The 10,058-nt window shown below is 35.5% G+C and overlaps 1 protein-coding gene across 1 annotated transcript in view; it reads right to left on the bottom strand.

Moving 5' to 3' along the window:
- Nucleotides 1-202: 202 nt before the first annotated feature.
- MTR (5-methyltetrahydrofolate-homocysteine methyltransferase) overlaps nucleotides 203-10,058 on the bottom strand; it is a 190,365-nt gene continuing 180,509 nt past the window's right edge. Inside the window, exon 34 of the transcript XR_008998859.1 lies at nucleotides 203-1,514. The gene's annotated coding sequence lies outside the window, so the exon portion shown is untranslated. The remainder of the gene's footprint in view (nucleotides 1,515-10,058) is intronic.

The raw sequence follows: 10,058 nt of genomic DNA, 5'->3' as shown, positions 1-10,058 counted from the left end.
GCCTACTTTTGCTGGGGAATTCCTCTTGTTCTGTGCACATATTTTGAAAACCACTGTGTTTTTGCAGGAAAGAATTTTTAAATGGCACTTCTTTGGAAACTCCAAGGCAGAACAAAATTTAGTCAATCCCTGGGATAGGGTCTTAGAATAATCCAAAGCTAGAATCAACATAAATCAAAAGATGTCACTCTCAAGTTTCTGATTTATTTCATAATGAATTCTTATTTATCCAAAATGTTTCCAAATTCTGGAGTATCTTCTAAAATTCAGATTAAAAAGACATGCCAGACTACTGGTTTTGGCAATGGCCCTTCCTGTTTTCTCTATTGTAACTTCTTTCCCCAGCAGGGAGAAGCATTATATTTTATTAACAGTTTTCTCTCAGCTTTATCAAGGTTTAATTGATAAATAAAATTGAAATATATTAAAGTGTTCATGTGATGATTTGAGAGATGTATATATTGTGAATGATTCCCACAATCAAGTTAATGAACACATCCATCACCTCATATGTTTATGTTTACTGTTTTTTTGTTTGTTTGTTTTTTGGTGAGAACACTTAAGTTCTACTTTCTTGGCAAAGTTCAGTTATATAATACAGTGTTATCAACTACAGGCACTATGTCATACATTAGGTCCTCAGACCTCAGAGTCATCTTACAACTCAACATTTGTACCCTTTTGTCAACCTCTCCCCATTTCCCCAGCCCCCAGCTCCTGACACCCACCATCCCACTCCGTTTTTTTTTTTTTTTGGATTCCACATATAAGTGATACCATGCATTTGTTTTTCCCTGTCTGGCTTATTTAAATTAGCATAATGCCCTTAAGGTCTGTCGCTGGTGTTCCAAATGACAGCATTTCCTTCCTTTTTAGGGCTGAATATTCCTGTGTGTGTGTGTGTGTGTACACGTGCCACTTTTCTTCCGCCATTCAATGGACATGGAGGTTGTTTCACATCTTGTCTATTATGAATAATGCTGCAATTAACTTGACTGTACAGATGTCTCTCTGAGATAATGATTTCATTTCCTTTGGATTTATACCCAGAAGTGAAATTCCTGGACATATAGCGGTTCCATATTCAATTTTTGAAACGTAAATTTTGAAACCATAGTTTCCACAATGGCTGCACCAGTTTACATTCCCACCAATAATATACAACACTTTACACACAATGTATCTTTACTGCCATCTTCATCAGTACTTGCTATCTCCTGCCTTTCTAATAACGGCCATCCTAATGGGTGTGAGGGGATTTCATTGTGTTTTGGCTTGCATTTCTCTGATGATGAGTGATGTTGACCACCTTTCCATGCACCTGATGACTACTTGCATGTCTTCTTTGGGAAATTGTCTGTTCAGGTCCTTCACCCATTAAAAAAATTTTTTTTTGTGCCATTGAGTTGTACAAGTTCCTTGTAGAGTTTGGATATGAACCCCTTATCAGATATGTGATTTGCAGATTTCTGTTTCTATAGGCCGCCTTTTCATTTCATTGATGGTTTCCTTTGCTGTGAATAAAGGTAGTTTTAGAATTGTTAGCCCATGCTACTGCAAATAACCAAACTTAACTATAGTCCAATATTTGTTCATTTTTTCCCGAGGTAAAATTTGCATGAAGTGCAATTGTCTATCTTAGGTGTACAGTTCATTGAGGCTTGACAAATCTATACCTCATAGAATCATTGTTCTAGCAAAGATACATTAAACATTTCTACTATCCCAGAAATTGCCTTGTGCCCTCTCCCAATCAGTGCCAGTCCCCAGAGATATCTTGTTCTCAACTCTATCACCATAGTTACTTCAGCCTATTGTTGAGCTTCATATAAATGGAATCATAAAACCATGTATTCTTCTATGCCCATGTTATCGTGTTCAACAGTATGTTTCTGACATTTATTCATGTCGCTGTGTCTATATCAGTAGTTCGTTCTTTTTATTGCTGATTAGTATTTCATTGAATGAATATTCCACAATTTGTTAACGCATTTTCTTGTTTTTTGGTTTTTACACTGTGGTAAATACATTTAACATGTGATCTGTTCCCTTAAGAAAATTTTTAGTGAACAATACAGTATTGCCAATTACAGGCACAATGTTGTAGCAGATCTCTAGAACTTATTCATCTTGCATGACTGAAACTTTATACACAGTGAGTTTTACTCACTCTCAATTTATACTCTCTCCCCAGCCCCTGGCAACCGCCATTCTAATCTCTGTTTCTATGAGTTGGACTATTTTAGACACCTCATTTAAGTGGAATCATGTAGTATTTGTCCTTCTGCTACTGAAATCTCACTTAGCATCACATCCACAAGGTCATTCATATTGTCACATTTTCCTTCTTTAAATGGACTTTTTTTTTTCCCCACAGGTTTGGTTTTTATAAATAAAGTTTGTGAGAGTATAAATTGATGCAAACATTTTGGAGAATTATTTGGCATTTTCCTATAAAGTTAAACTGCATCTATGACCAGAAATCCTACCACTAGGTATTTACCTAAAGTAACTAAAATGTATTCACAAAGAGACTTGTACAAGAATGTTTACAGTGGTTTTATTAATACTTGGGAAGAAAATCAATCAATGGAACCATCTAGATTTGGAAATTCAGGTCTCAGGTGGAATTCTGCTCTTTGTCTTTCATTTCCTTGAATATATGAATGGAGATTTCAATACACACCTCTGGTAACTCCAGTAATTATCTGCAGGTCTGTTTCTATTGTCTTATTGGCAGGGGAGCTCTTTATTGTCATCCTTACTAATTCTTGTTTGTGTAAGAAGCTCTGAATGATGTTACCAGTTTTCTAGAGAGAGAGCATCCTCTTTCCTGGTAGGCAAATAAAGTGGTAGCTGATCAGGTAATCAGGTAGCTTTGCAATTATTTTTAAGATTCCATTTCCTTCTAATTTTCCCCACACCTACTGCACAGCATTCCAGGACTCCAAACTGAGATGGAGTATTTAGGAAAGCTCTTCTCCCTTTGAGTTCTGAACTCCAACTTTTGTCTTCCCTACATTTTCAAACTGAGGAAAACTTTGCTTTACTCTTCAGTAGTTTTCTGTCTTGTTTCAAGAAGAGTTTGAGAACTCAGAAAATGTCTAAAAGGAAAACAGTGGTTTTTCAGGCACAATTATTCTGTCTCCCTTGTTACCAGGATCTTAATTCCCCTCTACTCCAAATTCTGGAGGCTGAGGCACTGAACTTCAATTTCTGCCTTTCCCATCCTGTGAGATTGCCAAAATTTCATCTGCCTTTTCTACTCTTTATCAGAAACTTATTTTCATAGGTCTTCTATCTAGAATTTCAATTTCTTCCATCTCACTACCAAGAATTGATAAATACTCTGAGAAGAAAAAAAGACTGGATAATGTTGGCTTATCTCTGTTTTCTTCTCTAGGGATCATGGCTTTCCAGGTCCTATTTGGCTCAGTAATTCTGTGATTTTTCAAATAGTTCTTTAAAAACTATGACCTTTCTAATTGTTTTTGATGAAAATTTTAGCCCACTGTAATCTAATCCATCATTACCCAAAGCATAATTATGACTTAATTTTTTTTCTTGCCTTATTGCACTAAGATCATCAGTTCTTTAAGTAACTTGATTTTTATTTGAATGGGAATTCTTACAAGGTGTCCCATAAGATTGGTGTTTTGTGTGTATTTTATAATAAGTAGTTTTTATCAGATCAAGGATGTTTATTTCTATTCTGTTTTCTAGAATTTTCATCATTCAAAGGTGTTGAAATTCATCAAATACTTTTCTGCATCTATTTATATAATCATTCTGTTTTTGCCTTTTATCTTTTAATTGTATAAATTGTGTGTGTGTATGTGCATGTATGTATGTATGTGTGTGTGTGTGTGTGTGTGTGTGTGTGTGTGTGTGTTTTCCTAAAGTTGAAATAGCCTTTCATTATTGGAATAAATCCAGATTGATTATAATATATTGTATTTTATTATATTATACACATTACTGAATTCTGTTTGGTATGATTTTGTTTAAAATTTCTCTTTTGTTAGGATTGCAATTAATCTTTTTCTTTTCTTCTCCTAGACTTTTCTGGTTTTGCCATCAAGATTAAAGTAGGGTCATAGAAAGAGTTGGGGATATATGATCTTTCTTATTCTCACTTGTGCATCTCTAAGATTAGAATGATTTGTCCTTAGAAAACTTATTACAACTTTCCTTTACAAATCAGTTGGGTCTGGTGTTTTCTTTGTGTGAAAAATTTAAACTACTATTTCAGTTTTTTTCCCTTATAGATATTGGGCCATGTTTCTGTTTTGAGACAATTTCAGTAGGTCATATTTCTTCAAGGGCTTGTCCGCTTTGTCTAAGTTTTCAAATTTTATCAGTATAAACTTGTTCATAATCCTTATTTTGTTTTAATTTTGGTTGTATCTGTAGTTATATCATTTTTCCATTCTCAATATTACTATTTTTTTCCTTCACTAATCTTACTAGAGATGTGATTATTTTACTAGTTTCTCCCAAAGACCAAATTTTGGCTTTGTTGATGACTTCTAGGGTTTTTTTTTTTTTCATTACTGTTGATTTCTGCTGTTATTTTTAATTCGCTTTCTGCTTCCACATTCTTTGGACATATTCTATTGTTTTATTTTCCCTAATTTATTTGTATTGACACTTAACCTATCTTCCTTTTCCAAATAAGTGTTTAAGGCTATACATTTCATCCTAAGTACCACTAACAAACATTTAGCATTTATATATTGTGTCATTTGAGAAAGGATTTGATGAAACTTATAAAAATGAAGATAGTACAAAACTTAAAAATAAGATTATGAGGAGATTCTTAAAAAATGGCAGTGGTGGTTGTGCAGGTTTTTTTGTTTTGCTTAACAGAGTTGTTGCTTTACATTTAACGTAGGCTTGTTGCTTTACATTTAATGTAGGCTTCTTGTTGGCAGCATATAGTTGGATATTGTTCTTTTATCAAATCTGATCATCTCTGCATTTGTACTGGGGTGTTAAGGCCATTTACATTTAATGTGACTATCAACATGGTTTTACTTAAATTGTTCATATACCTACTGGTTTCTTTTGTTCTATCTGTTCTTTGTTCCCTTTACTCATTTTGTCTTTTAAAAACATATTTAATTTTATCTCCTTTGTTATCTTATTAGCTGTAACTTTTGTGTTATTTTAGGGTTTACAGTACACATTATTTTATCACAGTCTACCTTTAAGTGATATTGTATCACTTCACAAAATAACATAAGAATCTTAAAATAACATCCATACTTCAATTTTCTTTGGAGAAGTGTTTATTCAAGTCTCTTGCCCATTTTAAAAATGGGCTATATGGCTTTTTGCTTGAGTTGTAGGAGTTTCTTATATATCTTGGAAATTAACCCTTTATCAGATATATAGTTTGCAATTATTTTCTCCCATTCCATAGGTGCCTTTTCATTCTGCTGATTGTTTCTTTTGTTGCGCAAAAACTTTTTAGTTTGATATAGTCCCACTTATCTATTTTTTATTTTGTTGCCTGCGCTTTTGGTGTCATATCCAAGAAATTATCACTAAGACTGATGTCAAGGAGGTTATCCCTCCATGTTTCTTCTAGAAATTTTATAGTTTCAGTCTTATTTTAGTTGTTTCGTTTTTATTACAGTCATCCTAGTAGATGTAGAGTAGCAACTCATTGTGCATCTGATTTGCATTTATCCAATGGTTAATGATACTAAGCATGTTTTCATGTGCTTATTATTCATTTGTTTATCTTATTTGGAGAAACATCTATTAAATCTTTTCCCCACTTTTTAATTGGGTGGTTTGCTTATTTATTATTGATCTGTAAGTACCTTTCTTATTGTACATGCAAGTCCCTTACCAGATCTATGATTTGCAAAAAATTTTCTCATTCTGTGGGTTGTCTTTTAACTTTATTGATGGTGTCCTTTAAAGTACAAATATTAATTGTACTAAATTTCATTTTCTTTCCTTTTGTGCTTGTCCTTTGGTGTCATGTCAAAGTAACTATTGCCTGATTCAGGATCACAAGGATTTACGCTTGTTTTTGTCTAAGAGAATTTTCAAGTTGTCACTTTAAAAAATACTCTTTGATCCACTCTGACTTAATTTTTGTGAATGGTGGGGGCAACAGTTCAATTTTTTGCATGGGGATATCCAGTTGTCCCACTGGATTGTCTTGGAACCCTTGTTGAATATCAACTGATTATAAATATTAGGGTTTACTTCTGAACTCTCAATTCTCTTCCATTGATCTATATGATTATCCTTGTGGCTTGAAAACTACTGATTCATATTAAGATATAATAATTATTAGTTTTATGTACCAAATATACAACTTTCATAAGGAGATGTAATTAGAAAATGACAGAAATACAATAATGATAGGAGAATTTAATATAATTCTTTCAATCCAAGACCAAATGAATAAAAATGTTAGCAAGGCCATAGAAGACCTAAACATATAATCAATAAGGTAGACTTTTAGATATACATCAAATTCTGAACCCCAGTAATAAAAGATATACATCCATTTCAAGTGGTCATAGAATAGTCAAGAAAACTAACCATAGGATAGAGGATTAAAGATGGCAGCATGAGAGGTGAGACAGAGACTTCCTCCTAAAACCACATATAATACAAAAATATAATTAATATAACTAATCCTGAAAGAGCAACAGGAAAGAGGACTGCACCAGACTGCATACACCTGGAGAAAAGAGCAGACCTCATGGAACAGGATAATGTACCAAAGCTGTGGCCCGGAGGGACTCAAGCCCTTCCCCCACCCCAGCTCACCAGTGAGAGGAAGAGAAACGGAGCGAGGAGGGAGTGGAGGCCTGGGACTGCTGAATACCTAAATCTGGAGATCTGCTCTGGGAGCACACACCTATATTTCATGGTGCTTTCATGATACTCTTGTGATTAGGGGATTGGAAAGCTAAGACAGGCACAATTCCTGGAGAAACTGAGATTCCAGACACCTGCAGAAAGCAGGGATCCATATCCAGCTGCTCGGGGACAAAAGAAAGGCTGGCAGTCTGAGAGACTAACAAGGAAGCCCTTAGGAAGAGGGCTACTAGAGGGGCAAGGATTGCACAGAGCTTACTGCTCAGGAGAAAGGACAGGTAGACAAAATTGTCCGGTGGCACTCTGCCCAACAAGTTAGAAGCTTTGATGATTTTCAGGTGCTGCAGCTCCCTGGCTGGCTGCACAGCTCCAAGGACTCCCTCCGTGATACCCAGTCTACTGCACCTTTCTCCCGGCCTGCCCCACCTGGCTCACAAACCAGCAGATTGTACCCTAGCAGAGAGAAGATCTGTTTACAGCAACTACAAATGCAAACCATAGAGGCTTATACCTGTGTCCTTGGCCCACTGGTTCAGGCAGCGGAGACAGGCATAGCAGCCGGGAAGCAAGAAACAGCTCTTTCCTCCCTCCAGGCACCAATACCACTCCCCTATGACCCTGACATTGCTTCAGGGGCTGAGCAGCTCCAGAGAGTGAAGCTTCTGGACACTAGAGGGCAACATATACAAAAAAGAAATGCAAAAGGAACCTGGTTCAAAGTAAATTATTAATAGAACTCCGGATAAAGATGACATCAACCTCATGACTGTTCCTGAAAGGGAGTTCAAAATAAAAATCATTAACATGTGCATGGACGTACAGAAAGATATTCAAGAAGTCAGGAATGAATTCCAGTTGGAGATCCAATTGTTGAAGAGCACAATGGAGGGTATTAAAAGCAGATTAGATATGGTGGAGGAGACGATAAATGAAATAGAAACTAGGGAAGAGGAATACAAAGAAGCTGAGGCACAGAGAGAAAAAAGGATCTCTAAGAATGAAAGAATATTGAGAGAACTGTGTGACCAATCCAAAGTGAACAATATTCACATTATAGGGGTACCAGAAGAAGAGACAGAAAAATGGATAGAAAGTGTCTTTGAAGAGGTTATTGCTGAAAACTTCCCTAATCTGGGGAAGGAGATAGTCTCTCAGGCCATGGAGATGCACAGATCTCCCAACACAAGGGACCCAAGGAAGACAACACCAAGACATATAGTAATTAAAATGGCAAAGATCAAGGATAAGGACAGACTACTAAAAGCAGCTAGAGAGAGAAATAAGATCGTATACACAGGAAAGCCCGTCAGGCTATCATCAGACTTCTCAGCAAGAACCTTACAGGCCAGAAGGGAGTGGCATGATGTATTTAATGCAATGAACCAGATGGGCCTGGAACCAAGATTACTTTATCTGGCAAGATAATCATTTAAATTTCAAGGAAGGATTAAACAATTTCCAGATAAGCAAAAGCTGAGAGAATTTACCTCCCACGTGTATTTTGGAGGGACTGCTATAGATGGAATTGTTCCTAAGGTTTAATAGCTTTCACCAGATGTAATAAAACCACAGGAAAGAAAGTAGGACAGCTAATTATAAGTAAATGCAAAATTAAATTAACTATCCCCAAAGTGAATCAAGGGATAGACAAAGAGTACAGAATATGATACCTAATATATAAATAATGGAAGTGGAAGAAGAAGGAGAAAAAGAAAAGAACCTTTAGATTGTGTTTGTAATAGCATATTACGTGAGTTAAGTTAGACTCTGAGATAGTAATGAAGTTAACCTAGAACCTTTGGTAACCACAAATCAAAAGCCTGCAATGGCAATAGGTACATACCTATCAATAATAAACCTAAATGTAAATGGACTAAATGCACCAATCAAAAGACACAGAGTCACTAAATGGATAGAAAAACAAGACCCAACTATATGCTGCCTACAAGAGACTCATTTTAAACCCAAAGACATACACAGACTAAAAGTGAAGGGATGGAAAAAGATATCTCATGCAACTAATAGGGAGAAAAAAGCAGGAGTTGCAGTACTTGCACCAGACAAAATAGACTTCAAAACAAAGAAAGTCACAAGAGACAAAGAAGAACATTACATAATGATAAAAAAGGGTCAATCCAATAAGAAGATATAACTGGTATAAATATCCAGGCACTCAACACAGGAGCACCTATGTATGTGAAACAAATAAGAACAGAATAAAAGGGGGAAATAGAATGCACTACATTCATTCTAGGAGACTTCAACATTCCACTCACTCTGAATGACAGATCAACCAGACAGAAAATAAGTAAGGACACAGAGGCACTGAACAACACATTAGAACAGATGGACCTAGCAGACATCTACAGAACTCTACACCCAAAAGCAGCAGAATACATATCCTTCTCAAGTGCACACGGAACACTTTCAACAATAGATCATATATTCTAGGCCACAAAAATAGCCTCAGTAAATTCAAAAATATTGAAATTGTACCAACCCATTTCTCAGACCACAAAGGTATGAAACTAGAAATAAATTACGCAAAGAAAATGAAAAATCCCACAAACACATGGAGGCTTCACAACATGTTCTTAAATTAACAATGGATAAATGACCAAGTAAAAACAGACATCAAACGATACAGGGAGACAAATGACAACAATAATTCAACACCGCAAAAATCTGTGGGACGCAGCAAAGGCCAAGCTAAGAGCAAAATTCCCTGCAATACAGGCCTACCTCAGGAAAGAAGAACAATCCCATATGAGCAGTCTAAACTCACAATTAACGAAACTAGAAAAAGAACAACAAATGAGGCCCAAAGTCAGTAGAAGGAGGGACATAATAAAGATTAGAGCAGAAATAAATAAAATCAAGAAGAATAAAACAATAGAAATAATCTATGAAAGCAAGAGCTGGTTCTTTGAGAAAATAAACAAAGTAGATAAACCCCCTAGCCAGACTTATCAAGAAAAAAAGAGAGTCTAAATATATAAACAGAATGAGAAATGAGAAAGGAAAAATCACTACAGACACCACAGAAATGCAAAGAATTATTAGAGAATACTATGAAAAATTATATGCTAATAAACTGGGTAAACTAGAAGAAATGGATGACTTTCTAGAAAAATACAATCTTCCAAGGCTGACCAAGGAAGAAACAAGAAACAGAAAATCTGAACAGAACAATTAAAAGCAACGAAATT

The sequence above is a fragment of the Manis pentadactyla genome, chromosome 8, assembly GCF_030020395.1.
Source record: "Manis pentadactyla isolate mManPen7 chromosome 8, mManPen7.hap1, whole genome shotgun sequence".
NCBI lineage: Eukaryota > Metazoa > Chordata > Mammalia > Pholidota > Manidae > Manis > Manis pentadactyla.
This window is presented reverse-complemented; position numbering and strand designations above follow the sequence as displayed.